Source organism: Notothenia rossii (assembly GCF_949606895.1).
Source record: "Notothenia rossii genome assembly, chromosome: 9".
Classification (NCBI taxonomy): domain Eukaryota; kingdom Metazoa; phylum Chordata; class Actinopteri; order Perciformes; family Nototheniidae; genus Notothenia; species Notothenia rossii.
In genome coordinates this window covers 45929418-45944149 of record NC_136907.1, presented here as the reverse complement: position 1 = coordinate 45944149, position 14732 = coordinate 45929418, and the positions used below count along the sequence as shown (strand labels likewise).

The window sequence follows — 14732 nt, the reverse complement described above, 5'->3', positions numbered from 1 at the left end:
GAAATATGGCTGAAACCCTCCTTCTATTTACGAAGAATAACTGTCCCAGTGATAGGTTAATGTCCAGGAGCCGCTGCTCGAAGTTTTCAGAAAAGAAAAATAGAACTAGATAATGCAACTCGTTTTCATTTTGTCGTGCAGTGGTTGGGGTCTCTAATGATGCAGTAGCGTCAGAGAAGTGGTAGGCTAGGGCTTAACAATGTCCTGGGTGTAGGATAGTCCTGGTCAGTGGCCCAAAATATTAAAAAAAAAAATATTTTTTTTATTTTTTTTATTTTTAATGAACAAGGTAAATATTATATAATTGGTATCAGTAAAATGTATAATCTACAATAAAATATCGTTTAAAATTGTGTTACAATGTCTAAAGTTACTGATAAGTCACATGTTTCCTGCCTGGCCTTGCCATGTATCATTACCCTCTCTCTCTCTCATCGTCTGGGCGCAAAGAGAGGAGCCCTCAACCAGTGCAGCAGCAGCCACAAGCAGCTGACTGTTGCTATCTTTAAACTATGCCGCCAAAACATCATTTCAGCCAATCAGCGTCGTCAAATCTGATGGTCACAGGGCGCCTACGTCAGCGCCCGGTGCAGTCTGTGAGTTGTTTGGACTCGTATCCAAGGAGACAAAACAGGAAGCTGTCAATCACTCTGGACGCTATCATTAGCAGCTAATGAAAACTCTGTTTTTGACATAAAAATTGAATTATGGATTATCAATACTTTTTCAAAGTGACAGACACATTGGATTAACCTATGGATTAACCTTCAGCCGCGTTTTTCTCGTTTTTGAGCAGAATAACAGCAAAAGGTGAGCATATCTCTGTGTTTTGCTACCTAAAGCTACGTCGTGTGATGTCTGTACTTGCTTCCCATGTCGCGAGTTCTGATCGCTCAGTGATGATACTGCAGTTTGACAGAGAATTAAAACTGTAATCAGAGCCCTCTCATCTGAGCTCCGTTACACACACACACACACACACACACACACACACACACACACACACACACACACACACACACACACACACACACACACACACACACACACACACACACACACACACACACACACACAGGAGCGGGACATCCTCCTCAACATGTCCGTCATAAATTCCTCAGAGGACGGATACCTGAACCGTAGCGTCCAGCTAGCTTAGCGATAAATACACACAGCGTTGTATTCTCCTCCCCCTGTCGGCCCTACAAGCTTCAGAGGGCGGATACCTGAGCTCCATAGCGTCCCGCTAATGTGAAACACACACAGCGTTAGCGGGACATTCTCTTCCCCCTGTCGGCCCTAAAAGCTTCAGAGGACGGATACCTGAACTGTAGCGTCCAGCTAGTTTAGCCGCTAGCTTAGCGATAAATACACACATCGTTGTATTCTCCTCCCCCTGTCGGCCCTAAAAGGTTCAGAGGGCGGATACCTGAGCTCCATAGCGTCCCGCTAATGTGAAACACACACACACAGCGTTAGCGGGACATTCTCTTACCCCTGTCAGCCCTAAAAGCTTCAGAGGGCGGATAGCTGGGCTCCGTAGCGTCCCACTAGCTTAGCCGCTAGCTAAAGGTAGACAAACATAGATGGGTACATAGAATATGAATAAATCGTCTCCGATGTAGAGGATATATTTTTTTATTCACTTTGAACTCGGCCAAATTGAGTTTAATGCTTTGGGATTTAAGTTAGGCCACATAGTACGTGCATGAGTTTGAAAGTATAACGTGCTAGCCTGCTGTAATACATCGTATAGTCAGGCACACATTTATGACATTTAACAATGGCCAATTATATTTCTTAAATAATGTGTAGCCTATTCCCAGAGCATAATTCATGGGGCAACAAGGTGAGGTGTAAAATGTGTTTTAATATCATACATTTTAAGCCAGCAAACTTCTTGTACGGACTTCGGCAGTAGTGAAGACTCACTGAACGAATAGACGAATAGAATAGTTCGCGAACGTGCAAATCACCAAAAGTCGTTCGCAAACCGGTGAACGAACCGGTGAACGAATCAGTGAACGAATCTTTAAAGTGAACTGAATCAAAAGATTTGTGTCCCTGAAGGGGACACACAATTCTAATTTCCACAGCCCCACCGAAAGTATTTTCCACCAGCCGCCACTGGTCCTGGTCCATTTGGGGCACACTGATTTAAGCTGTTACTAGTAGTCAGTGCAGGCCTATGAGGACAAGTAGTGTTAAAGAATTTAGGATGAAGAACAGTCGAGCTGCTGCACTCTGGATGAGCTCTGGAGGCCGGAAAATATTCAGATCCTCGAGTGAGGCTACTGCAAAGTGGGCAGAGGTGGAAAGTAACAAAGCTAATGTATACACAAGTACTTGAGTACTTTTTTGAGGTAAATGTACTTTACTTGAATACTTGTAACCTACTTTATATTTCTACTACATTTTAGCAGCAAATATTGTACTTTTTACTCACTACAATGATTTGAAAACATTGGTGGCCTACTAATTTAGTTGCTTTTGCAGGTTTATATTATTAGGACCAACATCAACTAATAAATTATGATGTACTGATATCTGGCAGATATTAATGTTATCTTATACTTTAACAGCTGAACATTAAATGATAGACACATGAATGCATCACTAATTATAAGCCAGTGGTGTAATATATATTATTCCAAAAATTGCCACTTTGGTTAATGAATACTTTTAGATTTGGTACTTCAGTATATTTTTCTGCAAACACTGTTGTACTTTTAAAGTAACATTTTGAATAAGGGACTTTTACTTGTAACAGAGTAGGCCTATGTATACACTGTACTATTATTACTTTTACTCAAGTACAAGATGTGAGTATTTATCCCACCTCTGAAAGAGTGTCTGTTGCAATTAGAAAACAGTTGAACATGCATCAACAGTTGAATAGGATTTATGCAGTACAGTTATTTTTTCCAGTAGGCCTATGGGACGAAATTAATAGTTTACCTTTGACACATGTTATGAGTATTTTGCTATTTCTGCAGTAAACACACACAAATGAATACATGAATTGAAATAATATTATTCCATTCCTGGTCTTACTCGCAACATGTCGAAGAAACGTCGTTCTCTCGCTCTCTGTTAGATGAATTGGCAAGAGTGAAGTTCGTTGAAGTAACATTCGTGTACTTCCGGTTTAGCTTCAAAATAAAGCCCTTCTTTGCAAATCAAGCAACATGTATCAGTCATAAGTACATTTTATTTTTGGACAAAGGCCAGCTGCGCTACAGCCAGGTGAGAGTCATCGTGTGGTTTCATTTGATTTAAATGATATTGTTGAAAATGCATTTGGTGTTATACTCCAATCCTACAAATGTTGTTTAACTAAATATGATCCTGTTTAACCAAATTAACTTAAACTAATCTTCCCGATACACAGCCTAGCATTGAAATAGAATACAATTGGTTTTAGTCTAACACATGACGCTATAATTGGTTGCCTGCTAGGCCTAATGCAACATATTGTCTGTAGGCTACAGTGAGAAAACACAGGAAAGTAGGAAGGGGCAATATGACCTTTAAATAATATCTTGATGTTTTTAGGCAACATCTTGATATACACTATATGATATTTAGAAACAATTTCTATACCCATCACACCTGTAGATGGTTCTAGTCCCTGCAACAAGTTTGCATCACATTATTCTTGTTCATATTCATTAGTTCCATTGGATTTTTTTTTTACTTGTGTTAAAAATTGCAACCACTCATGTTTTTCTATGTCTATGTAGCGATACACAAAGCAAATACCATACCTCGCCGCACACCACTAGCCTATCTGAAAAGGCCTTCCTAATATTTCCTGGTTTGACGAAGCTGATAATGATAAAATAATAATAACTAATCTGGTGGCACGTGATATAATCTTGCGCTTTTTATGAAAATCTGGAAGGAAGTTTGATTTAACAGCTTTTATTTTGTTCGGGTTAAACCTCTGGTTTCCGGTGTGATTCGGGCTAACCGTCTAACTTCCCGCGCTTCACGGACCACAGGCTCGCGCCACTTGATGCCCCCACATTCACGCACGCACACACTTACGCGTACACTGACACATTCCTCCGGTGACTGTGTAGTGGTCGCCTCTCTCAGACACGGACGTGCTTTTGGATGTACGAGCCGGTGCCCGCGTGCAACGATGGTGTGAAGAGGTGCCACATCAAGGTAAGCTTTAAACCTGAATGGTTGGTTCAGGCTCAGCATGGAGCAATTCAACAGCGTATCGATACTCCTGTTGACGGAATGACTCACACTGGGAATCAAATGTCAATTGATAACTGTGTGCTTTGTTGCCTTCATTAACTGCAGCATGCTTCCCGTTAACGGGGCTCTCAGCTGCATTTGCGTTAAAGGGAGCATCAATTGCATTCTTTATACGTGCCATCCTCGCGCGTGGGGATGTTCACGCTGCATTTGTACATTTCTGCCAATTAAACGTGGCCGTGATCATTTTCAGAGTGAAACGCCACGTAATGCCGTATACAAATATATCAATTGTTTTTGTCTATTCTGAAGAAATCTTTAAAGATAAGCTAATACATTTTTTTTCAATAAAGTTTCTGGATTGATTGACACTGTCACAGGCTCACACCTCAATACCACCAAAAGGTTTTTTTTTTAAAGAAATGATATAGTGTTGACAAAAAGCATTTTAAAGCAAGGTGCATTGATCATTGAAGGCGACATTAAGAATATTCAATAACGCAACATACTGGATTTGCTTTAGTAGCTTTATAAGTAAATGGTCTAATGTAAAGTGACATTCGCTCCATGTCATAAGGACAACCTGACAGGGGGTCCCCGACATGCTGCCATTTCTCCTGGACTGTGTCAGAGTGAAGGCAGCACAGCTGGATGGACGGTTGTTATGGAGGAAAGACACTGAATCTCACACGATTGCTATAGCATAATAAGCCGGAGAGGACAGGGCTGATGTGATGTCAGGAGGCTGTGTGGTGCACTCCTCTCAGGGAGGATGTGCTCTATCTTCCGCCTCACTGAGAACTTGTGAGCTCAGAGCAGAGCGTCAGTTGTCGCCTGTGGCTGAGGATGAGAGGACAAGCAGATCCCAGCATGCTTCTAATTCAAGAAGACCAACTGGTGATGTTAAGAGTGTGGGCAGTGTCAGCTCACAGGACTCATGTTAGATTATTATATTCCCACTCAACGAGGAAAGGTGAATCAGTACCAGAACATCACAATTTTTTAGCTTTTCTTACAGGATAGGGCTCCTTTATAATGCTCTATAATCTTCTAGGCCTTTTGCATTCAACATGATACAATATTCAAAATATGAATTATTTTATTCTTCCCACAGTGGAGAAATGTACATTGTTACAGCAGTAGATATAGAGACGAACAATTTAAATAACACTATTAGATAAAAAGGCATGCAGATAGTATTTAAAATATAAATTCAGGGAAAATAAGTAAGTAAGCAGTATTTATAAAAGAACATAAGTGTAACATTGTAGAATACTGTGTGGTAGCAGGTTGAATGCAGTGGTAAAAAAAAAGAAAAAGATAATAACATACAGATTCTTGTTAGAATGGACAACCTGAGAAGTGGCAGCCACTATTAATACAAATGTTAGCAGAACATATTGCACATAAGTGTTGTTGCACAATAGTGGTGTCATAGTCTTTGGTTGTTATCTTTTTACATTATTGCACATTGGTGTCATACCCCACTGTCATTCTATAAAAAGTGATTATAAATGTACTAAGGATCAATTACATTTTGTGTGGTGCTACATTTGATAAAATGGCACAATAGGGTCACAGTAGGGCTGTGCAATTAATCGCATTTTAATCTCGATTACGATTTTGGCTTGCAACGATTACGAAAACAGCGTAATCAAAATAAAAGGATTATTTTGCTGCATTCCCTTTCGCAAAGATGCTCTCAATTTGTCTTGCGTTATACATCCTGCCCGCGCATGCGCTTTCGCCCCTCCCTAAAAAGCCCTCTCGGCCAGGTTGTGACTTTCAGTCTGTTTGAATAAATCCATATAAACACGTTACAAGGGAAGCTTTAGTTTCCATGTCTTTATTCTCCGGTCCCCATGCTCCGGTCTCTAGCCTTACATACCCCTTTCACACCAACGTGGTTCCCGTTCTAGCTCCGTGCTAGTGCTCTTCTGGTTCGGAACCGGTTTTTCTTTTCAGCCCCTGTTTTGTTCACACCGCCCAGAGCCCGACTGGTGCTGCCACGGCTGCGTCATGACGTCGCCATTTACGTCACTGATTTTCTCACCAACAGCACTCACTACAACAACAAAAATGGGGGACTGCGTCGGGTCGATGATTGTGTTGCTTTTAATCATACGCAGCCAGATTAAATTAAATAACTACTTCTCAACCCTTATACTTTTCTCCAGAGTGCCGTGGTTAATTGTTTATTAATGTGTTTCAGCGCCATTTACCGACCGCTGCAGTGCTGCCCGCTGTTTGGCATCACAATGCTGTTATGAAAGTTTATTTGGTATAAAATGGGTGATGTTAGCATAGCAACTGAAGCTAAACTGACTATCTTGACTACTTGTTGCTATCCTATTGTGGCATAAGCCGTTTTCTACAGACACATTTTACCAGCGTATTTTTCATTATGATTCTACTTTTGATAGTCGGACATGAAAACCTGTACAGCCCATGTATTGATTCCATCCGATAGCTGCTACAATACAAAACAAAACGTCCTGCCTCCACTAGGGAGGGGAACGATTAATCGAATATTTTTATTTTTTGGGAGGGGTGCCTAAATTGATATGATCAAATGGGTATCATTAAGGTTTTAACGGTACTACTACTTTTATCGATCCGGTCTTTTAGCGGTAATTTTATCGGTTATTTTGGAGAGTAAAAAAAGGTAAACTAACTATAGGTTACTTATGTAACCCCAGTTCTCAGAGTAACATAAAGTGATATGTCTCACTATGGGATGCGCCTCATCATGGAGCAAATAGAAGCATCAATCTCATTTACGCCAATTCTGATTGGCGGGTGATCTCGACGTCATCGTCAAGGAATCCACCCCCTATAAGTAGCTTGCGCCACGACGCATGCGTCATTCAAAATAAGCACCTCTTCTCGCTTCACCATAGCAAGGAGAGCCGTCTGGTGAGACATCTCACTTCATGTTACTCTGAGAACTGGGGTTACGTAAGTAACCTATAGTTCTCATTCATAACACTCCGTTCGATGTCTCACTATGGGAAATCGTAACTCCCGTATTGCCAGACGAGCTTATCTCGAAAATCACCAAACCAACCAGAACCTAACAGGTAGAGCTCTGAATCAGCGGGACGCCCAGCACTGCTCGTGCCACACTGGGAGCAGAGACATCTAGCTTGTAAAGGCGGACAAAAGTGAGCAGCGAGGACCAGCCCGTCGCTGCACAAATGTCTTGGATGGAAACACCCTTGAGCAAACAGCCCAGGGTGTAGCCAGACCCTGAGTTTAAAGAGCACGCAACCCGAAGGTTCCCGCAATTTCTGACTCGTATAGGCCAAAGCAATGGTCTCTACCATTCGGTGGGAGAACCGTCGCCTAGTAACGGGCCTATCCCTGTAAGGGTTAGCCCAGGACACAAAGAGTTGGTCATTATGACACAAAACTCCCTTGATCTGTCCACATAAGTGCATAAGCACGGGCTAGACATAGCAAACTCAACTGCTGTTCCCCGGGGGGGGACAGTGGCGAAGAAAATTGCCTCAATGTGAATTGGGGTATCTGAACCAACCACCTTAGGATAAAGGTAGGATTGGGCCTCAGCAACACTCTAGTTTGCCCTGGGACGAACTAGGTGCGTGGAGGATGCACAGATAGCGCATGAAGTCGTCACTGACTCGCTTGGCGGATGCCAGAGCCAGTGATTGCACTGTCTTTAGTGACAGATGCTTCATGACAGCTTCTCCCAGAGGCTCAAATGAGGTACGAGTGAGCCCATCTGAAACCACTGTCAAGTCCCATAAGCACACTAGTGACCTGGAAAATCCTTCCAATTAGGTCCTGTGGAAATGATAGAATCACTCCACCGGGACATTGAAAAGAAGTGTGTCCTCTTTTAAGGACATCATTCCTCCCCATCTTCCACTTTCAGTCATAATGAGACACAGTGGAGGAAACTTTCGCACTCTGAGCAGTGCTCATCGCCCCTCGGGAGATTCACTGTATTCAGATCGCAACACCTACGGGTCAGGTCCATAGGACGAGACACCCCGGGTGTGGGCGAAACCACCCCCCTCCCACCCCGGACAGAATGTCCCTGGGGGGCTGTCATGGCTGACCGCACAGCCACTGATAAATCCCCGCCTGCCAGTACATTACAGGTGAGTGCGAAACTATCAGGATCAATGCGTGGTGCTGTTCTCTCACTCTGGTCAGAGATGGGTTCTCAGAGCCAGGGGTGGTAATGCGCGTGGGGGAACCGGAGGTCAAACGTGCGCGAGTACGCCTACGCCCAACGGTGCGTATTAGACCGCTCATTGAAAGAACAGCTGATAATGAGCATAATCTTTTTAATGCGAACAGATCTATCGCGGCTTAGCCGCGACACACCCACAGCTGACTCACAACCATTTGATGTGAAGTCCAGTCTGCATATGGCAGGGGTCGGCAACCTTTCTGATATGAAGTGCCATTTTGAAAAAAAATGTTATCAGCGTGCCAACGATCGAGAATTATCAAGGGGGGGGAGGGGGGCGTTGAGGAGCTTGACGCTCGTCAACTATCAGCAGGAGGGCGGGGGAGCCTCGCTGCGGGGAAGCAGTGTGTGGACCTGTCAGCGCAACTTACATGATGCCGAATTTAACAAACACATTTAAATAATTGGTTTAAACGGCATAATAGTAAGGACGATCGTCCGTTCTGTGATTCTCCAGAGCACACATGATATGATATTAGGGTCATGCAGAGTGAGATGAGATCGCTGTCCGTTTAAGAGAGAGAGAGAGAGAGAGAGGGGTGTGGCTTGTGCATGTGTGTTTGTGGATGGTAGAGCGACAATGAGGGAACGTGTGTATGTTTCTGGAAGTGAAACGAGGAAGCAGAAAAACAGAGGTCCGTCTGTGATGTATTTTGTGAAACAGAAGAACAGCTAAATAAATGAAACGGCCTCCCAAGAAGTGCTCGCCTCTCTCCAGTCATTTAAGCTAAAGTGGGTTATTGAACCTGAAGCTCGTTGCTTCTGCCCTCCTCGACTACGGTCTGGGAGCCGACAGGAAAGTTCAACACACAGATGGCCAGTCCGCCCCTTTGTAGCATATTATTTCGATGAGAGATCAGCAGATCGCCACTGGGCTTTTAACTAAATACACAGCCACGCAAAAACTGCGGCATTTTCTACAGCTCCTTATGGGTACTGCAATTAGTGAAGTGCTTTCCTCCGTGGTGAAACGATCAGCACTGCACCACGGAGGAAAGCGGCAGAAAGTCACCTGGAGATAAGAGAGCGGGGCTGCGTTGCGTGCATGGCTTCCTTCTGCAGGTAACGGGGAGACGCGCTCTGGCGGCGGTCTCGTTCAGGATCCGAAAATACAATTTAAATATTTTGCACACTTATTCCACTTATTCCTAGTGTGCCAGTGGTTACGGTGCCGCGTGCCAATGCTGGCACGCGTGCCAGGGGTTGCCGACCCCTGGCATATGGTGATACGCCTCTGGGCAGCAGGGCTGTCCCGATATTCGTCACAACTGGTGCATGTCTTACTCTCGAGGAGAGGAGGCGACCGCGGCACCGCAAGATCAGTTTGCGTGCCAGCATGTAACTGGGGAGAACGCAAAACCTCCTTAATGGTTTACATACGATATTGTCGTATTATCCATCCTCACGAGGGCATGGTGTCCTCTGAGAGAAGACATACGGCGTTTTAGGGTGGGGAACACCACTAAAACTAGGTAATTTACGTGCGACCGTTGGAGGTTCCTGTTTTTCCAGAAAACCCCCTCCCAGGTCAACTTTTGTATACCTCTCCAGCCCGTCAGACATGCGTCCGTGGAGATCGCTCTTTGCGATAAGACAGTACCCATAAGCATGCCCCTTACTAGTTAAAGTCGGGTGCAGCTGGCGGCGCAGTGCCATTTTACGCATCTCATAGTGACCACTACTCTCCGTGCGCCATGACGCGCGGGGTTCAGTCTGAGGGCAGCTGTCCAGTGCTGAAAATCCCTCGGGGGAAGTACAGTCTGGGCTGGGAACAACATGCTCCCTTCTGTGTTTATGATGAAACTCAGGTCGAGCAGACATTACGGGAACATTTGTCCGTGTAATAACCCCCTGTTTTGACTGTGCGAGAAGCAACCAGTCGTACAGGTAGGTTGCCAGGCGAATACCCTGTTGTCTTAACGGGGTTATCGCGGCTTCCGTCATACAAACCCTCCTGGACTGAGAACAGACAGAAGAGAAGCAGTCCGCACTTGTAAGGGACACCCTGAGATGTAAGTCACGGATATTCCCTGTGTGGGTAATATGCTGGAGTGTGTAAACATGCATCTCCCAGGTTGACTGATGTGAGCCAGTCGTCCTTCTTGTCGCATGAGACATATTAAAGATGTGTGAGTGAGCATTTTGAAGCCGTATCTTTTAAGATATCTGCTTGGAGCTCAACAATCTCAATATTGGCCGAGTTCCGTTCCCTCTTCATTTGAAAACGGGGAAATACTTGGAATGAGAGCCGCTCTGACTTTGTTCGACGGGTATCACAGATAGAGCCTTGTTTTCTATAGGTGAGAGAATCTCCTCTCTCAGAAATCGGGTTGACTCTCTCCGGGCCTGTGAGTACAGAATGCCCGAGAGCGAGGGAGGAGGGGGGGGTGACATTGGGTCGGATGCCGTAGCCTCGTGTTACTGTCTCGAGAAAGTCCCCGGCAGACATTGTGAACGTCTCCTGCTGATTTCTCTTTAGAGTCAGCAGAGATGAGATGTCTCCCACCCTCAGTCTCAATTTTGTCGCGTTCTTGGGTTCCTTTAGTGTCTGAGCACGGTAGTACCTTAATTCGACAATCCCCACCGACACTGCGCATGCGTGTGGTGGTGGTGTTTTTAACAACCTCGGCCGTCACTGCATTTGCACGTGATGGTGGAGGCTTCACAGTACCAGCCGCCACAGCGCTTGCACGTGATAGTGGAGGCTTCACAGCACCAGCCGCCACAGCGCTTGCACGTGATAGTGGTGGCTTCAGAGCCCCAGCTGACACTGCATTTGCACGTGACAGTGGAGGCTCCACAGCCCCAGTCGTCACTGCGTCTGTACGTGACGAAGGCGGCTTCAAAACAGGGGTTTTCACAGACCCGTTCTAATGTCCGCCTTTTCAGAGATGCCGTAGCTGCTCTCAAAAGGGGAACAATAGGCGGACTGTTTATTGGTTTTATTGTTTTTTATTGTTTTTTTCTTTCATTTTTTTTAAACTGCACCCTCGGTTTTAGCCTGGATGCGTCAGCGGAAATGGTTTATACAGAAAATAACAGAACAATATTTGACAGACATGTGTATTTGTGCACTTGAGGATGGCGTTGAGGGATCTCTCGAGGAAGGAACACATCTGGAGCTGGAGAACGCAGCTCTGTCACAGAGGGGAGAAGAGGAGGCCGTCAGGTTGTAGGCTTCTTTCTTCCCGTCAGGTGGCTGAGGATCTGGGTCGGTCGTGTCTGGGTGGCTGCTGCCGGAACCGGAGATCTGCTCGGCCAGCTCGCCCCCGTCTCCTGCCTGGGCTGGGGACTCAGGTCGGGCTGCTGCCTCAGCTCCCTCTTTATCATAAACCGAGCAGGGTGCGGGGCCTTTCGGGCCGGGGGCTGCCGTGAGACCGTCGTAGGTGGCGGCTGGACCCTCCGAGGAAGACAGAGGTGGAGGGCCTCGTCTTCTCTCCTTTTCGACTCCCGTCTCCGCTGTAGTGAGACCAGAGCAGAGCCGAAAATGTCCTCGGGAACGATAGGCATGTCCATCACATCCTCCTTTACCCGGTCTGGGAGGTTGGTCACTTTCCTGCACCACCATTATGCCCATGATCTTGCCCGTGGCCTGGACCGTGCAGCGTTGTACCCAGAGGCAAATGTTCGTTACCGCTGCGATCTCGTCCCATAAGGCTGGCCCAGACCCGCTTGCCAGATCCCCGCAGAGCTCTGCCTGGAAGGCAGTTAGCAGCGAGGAGATGTTGAGAGCCCTGGCGGACAACGCTGCGGCTTTGTAGGCTCGATCCGCCAGCGTGGACTGCAGTCGGTCCGCCTTCACCGGCAGCGTGGGGTTCCTGCTCGGTGCAGACGCCATCCTCGGGAGGAGGTGAGCTGCCACCAGCCGTTCCATTGGCGGTATGCGGAGCAGGCCGAGCCTCTCCCTACCAGTCATAGTCCAGGGAGGAGGCACCCTGGATTGGGGCCTTGTTACTGTAGGGACGGTCTCTCCAGGAGACCAACACCTCATCCAGCAACTCTGGAAAAACCGGCAGGAGTTGCCTCTTTCTCCTCGCTGCTTGGGGCACATTTTTCCCCTCGTAGCGGGACCCAGAGGTCTCCTTGGCCATCTCGGGCCATGATATGTCTAGCCTGGATGCAGCACGTTGGCACATGGCCTGCAGGTCCATGCTCAGACAGGGCGAAGCTGGTGTGCTATCGTCCGGCAGAGCAGCCATCGCTCCCGGCATGTCAGCTGGAGCTGATGGTGTGAAGAGACTTTCCTCCTGCTCATCCGAGTCAGACAGCAGGAACTCAGAGGTATCCTATTCGTTCTCCACATCTCCTGACTCCGGGGTATCTATCGTGAGTGTGGCCATGGTGAGGTCCAGCCGGGGGGCCCAGCTTGGTATAGCGTGGGGTCCCATTCTCACGTCCCTAGCCGCTACCGAGTACCAGCCTGATACAGGGTGGGACTCAAGGCGACTCAAGGGTGGGGTTCAATCTTAGCGGGGGACGTCCTCGTGTCCTGATAGCCATCCGGCACATCAGAGTACGTTAGGAGGTCCCATCTCGCCAGGCTAGTTTTTAGCCTTCGGCGGAAGCTCTTTCGGGACATGCGGGAGCAATGCCCGCACAAGCCGGGGTCATCGACAGCCTCCTGGGCGTGTTCCAGCCCGAGGCAGGACGAGCAGACCTGGTGTGTGTCTGTGTCCGAGATCTTGAACCCACAGCCACAGAGCCTTGCAACTGAGTTCCCGGCTCCTCTGGTGTGAGGGAGAGAGGCGTCCATCTTGTCTGCCATGTTGACGGCGTGGAGAGGGCCCACTCTCAGCAGGAAAGTTGCCGGGGAAAAAATCTAACAACTCGTCCTTAGTCCGGAGAAAAGCAACGTTACCAGCCAGAGGGCCTGACGGCTTACTGAGTCGAAGGCTTTGGTGAGGTCGATGAAGGCCATGTATAATGGTTGATTTTGTTCTCTGCATTTTTCTTGCAGTTGGCGAGTAGTGAAAATCATGTCTGTAGTGCCTCTATTTGGGCGAAATCCACTCTGAGACTCAGGAAGGATGCTTTCTGACAGGGGGGTGAGTCTGTTGGCCAACACCCGAGCTAGGGCTTTCCCTATGGTGGACAAGAGAGAAATGCCACGGTAATTTCCGCAGTCTGCCCTGTCTCCCTTCTTAAATATGGAGACAATTAAGGCATCCCTAAGCTGAGCAGGGATTCCCTCTTCTTCCCAGATTTTGAGAAGCAAGGCATGGATGTGCTTAAGAAGATCGGGTCCGTCTTTCTTCAGGACTTCTGCTGGGATGACGTCGGGCCCAGCAGCCTTGTTGTTTTTCATATTCTTAATGGCATCCTGCACCTCACCCAGGCTGGGTGATTCTCCCATGCTTTCAACTATGGGCTGTTGATGGAGTTGGTCAAGAGCCTCCATCTCAGGAATGCATCCTTGTCCTTCAGAAGCAAGAGCCCATCTTTAGAGCGAAAGGGGGTTAGGCGGCGATAGCTGGGACCATATACCGCTCTTGTGGCATCAAAGAATCCTCTTGTATCACCAGAGTCGGCAAACTGCTGGATCTCCAGAGCCTTCTTTGTCAACCACTGGTTCTTCAGTTTCCTAACTTGCGTTTGGACGGCTGCCTTTGCTTTGGCATGGGCTGCTCTTTTCACCTTGCAGTGGATGTTATTTTGCCAGATGATAAAAGTTTGGCGCTTGATGTCAATGATTTGCTGAATCTCGGTCTTTGGAGCGGACAATGACGTAATCAATTAGATGCCATAGTTTGGAGCGACGATGCATCCATGTTGTTTTGAACTTGTTTTTTTTACGGAAAAGTGTGTTGGTGATGACCAGGTTGTGCTCTGAGCACATGGTTAGCAGTAGTATGCCATTGGAGTTTGTGTTTCCAACCCCTTCTCTCCCCAGCGTGCCTCTCCATAGGTGGTGGTTTCATCCCACTCTGGCATTGAAATCTCCAAGCAGGATTAACTTGTCCTCCTTGGGGACTTCAGATAGAGTTTTGTCCAGGTCAGCATAGAAGGCCTCCTTTACTTCATCCTGTGCATCAAGCGTTGGGGCGTAGGCGCTAATAACGGTGGCCATGTGACTGCTGGCAAGCATCAGACGTATGGTCATTAGGCGCTCGTTGATGCCCACAGGGAGTTCATGGAGGTGGTTGATGAGGCAGTTCTTAATAGAAAAAAATGGATTTGTGGCTCATTTGCAGGCTTTCCTTTCCAAAAGAAAGTGTATCCGCCTTTTTCCTCCTTCAGCTGCCCTTCATCAGCCAGTCGGGTCTCGGAGAGCGCTGCAATGTCGATCTGGAACTTCCCT

At 46.9% G+C, this 14732-nt stretch overlaps 1 protein-coding gene across 2 annotated transcripts in view; it reads left to right on the top strand.

The window, feature by feature from the left end:
* The window catches only part of LOC307020585 (disks large-associated protein 1-like), a 261124-nt gene that overhangs the window by 6639 nt on the left and 239753 nt on the right, over positions 1-14732 (top strand). Inside the window, exon 1 of one of the 2 annotated variants that reach the window (XM_079652040.1) lies at positions 4046-4173. The exons of the other annotated variant lie outside the window; for it this stretch is intronic. The gene's annotated coding sequence lies outside the window, so the exon portion shown is untranslated. Of the gene's footprint in view, positions 1-4045; positions 4174-14732 lie in introns of those variants that run through there. 2 annotated transcript variants of the gene reach the window in all.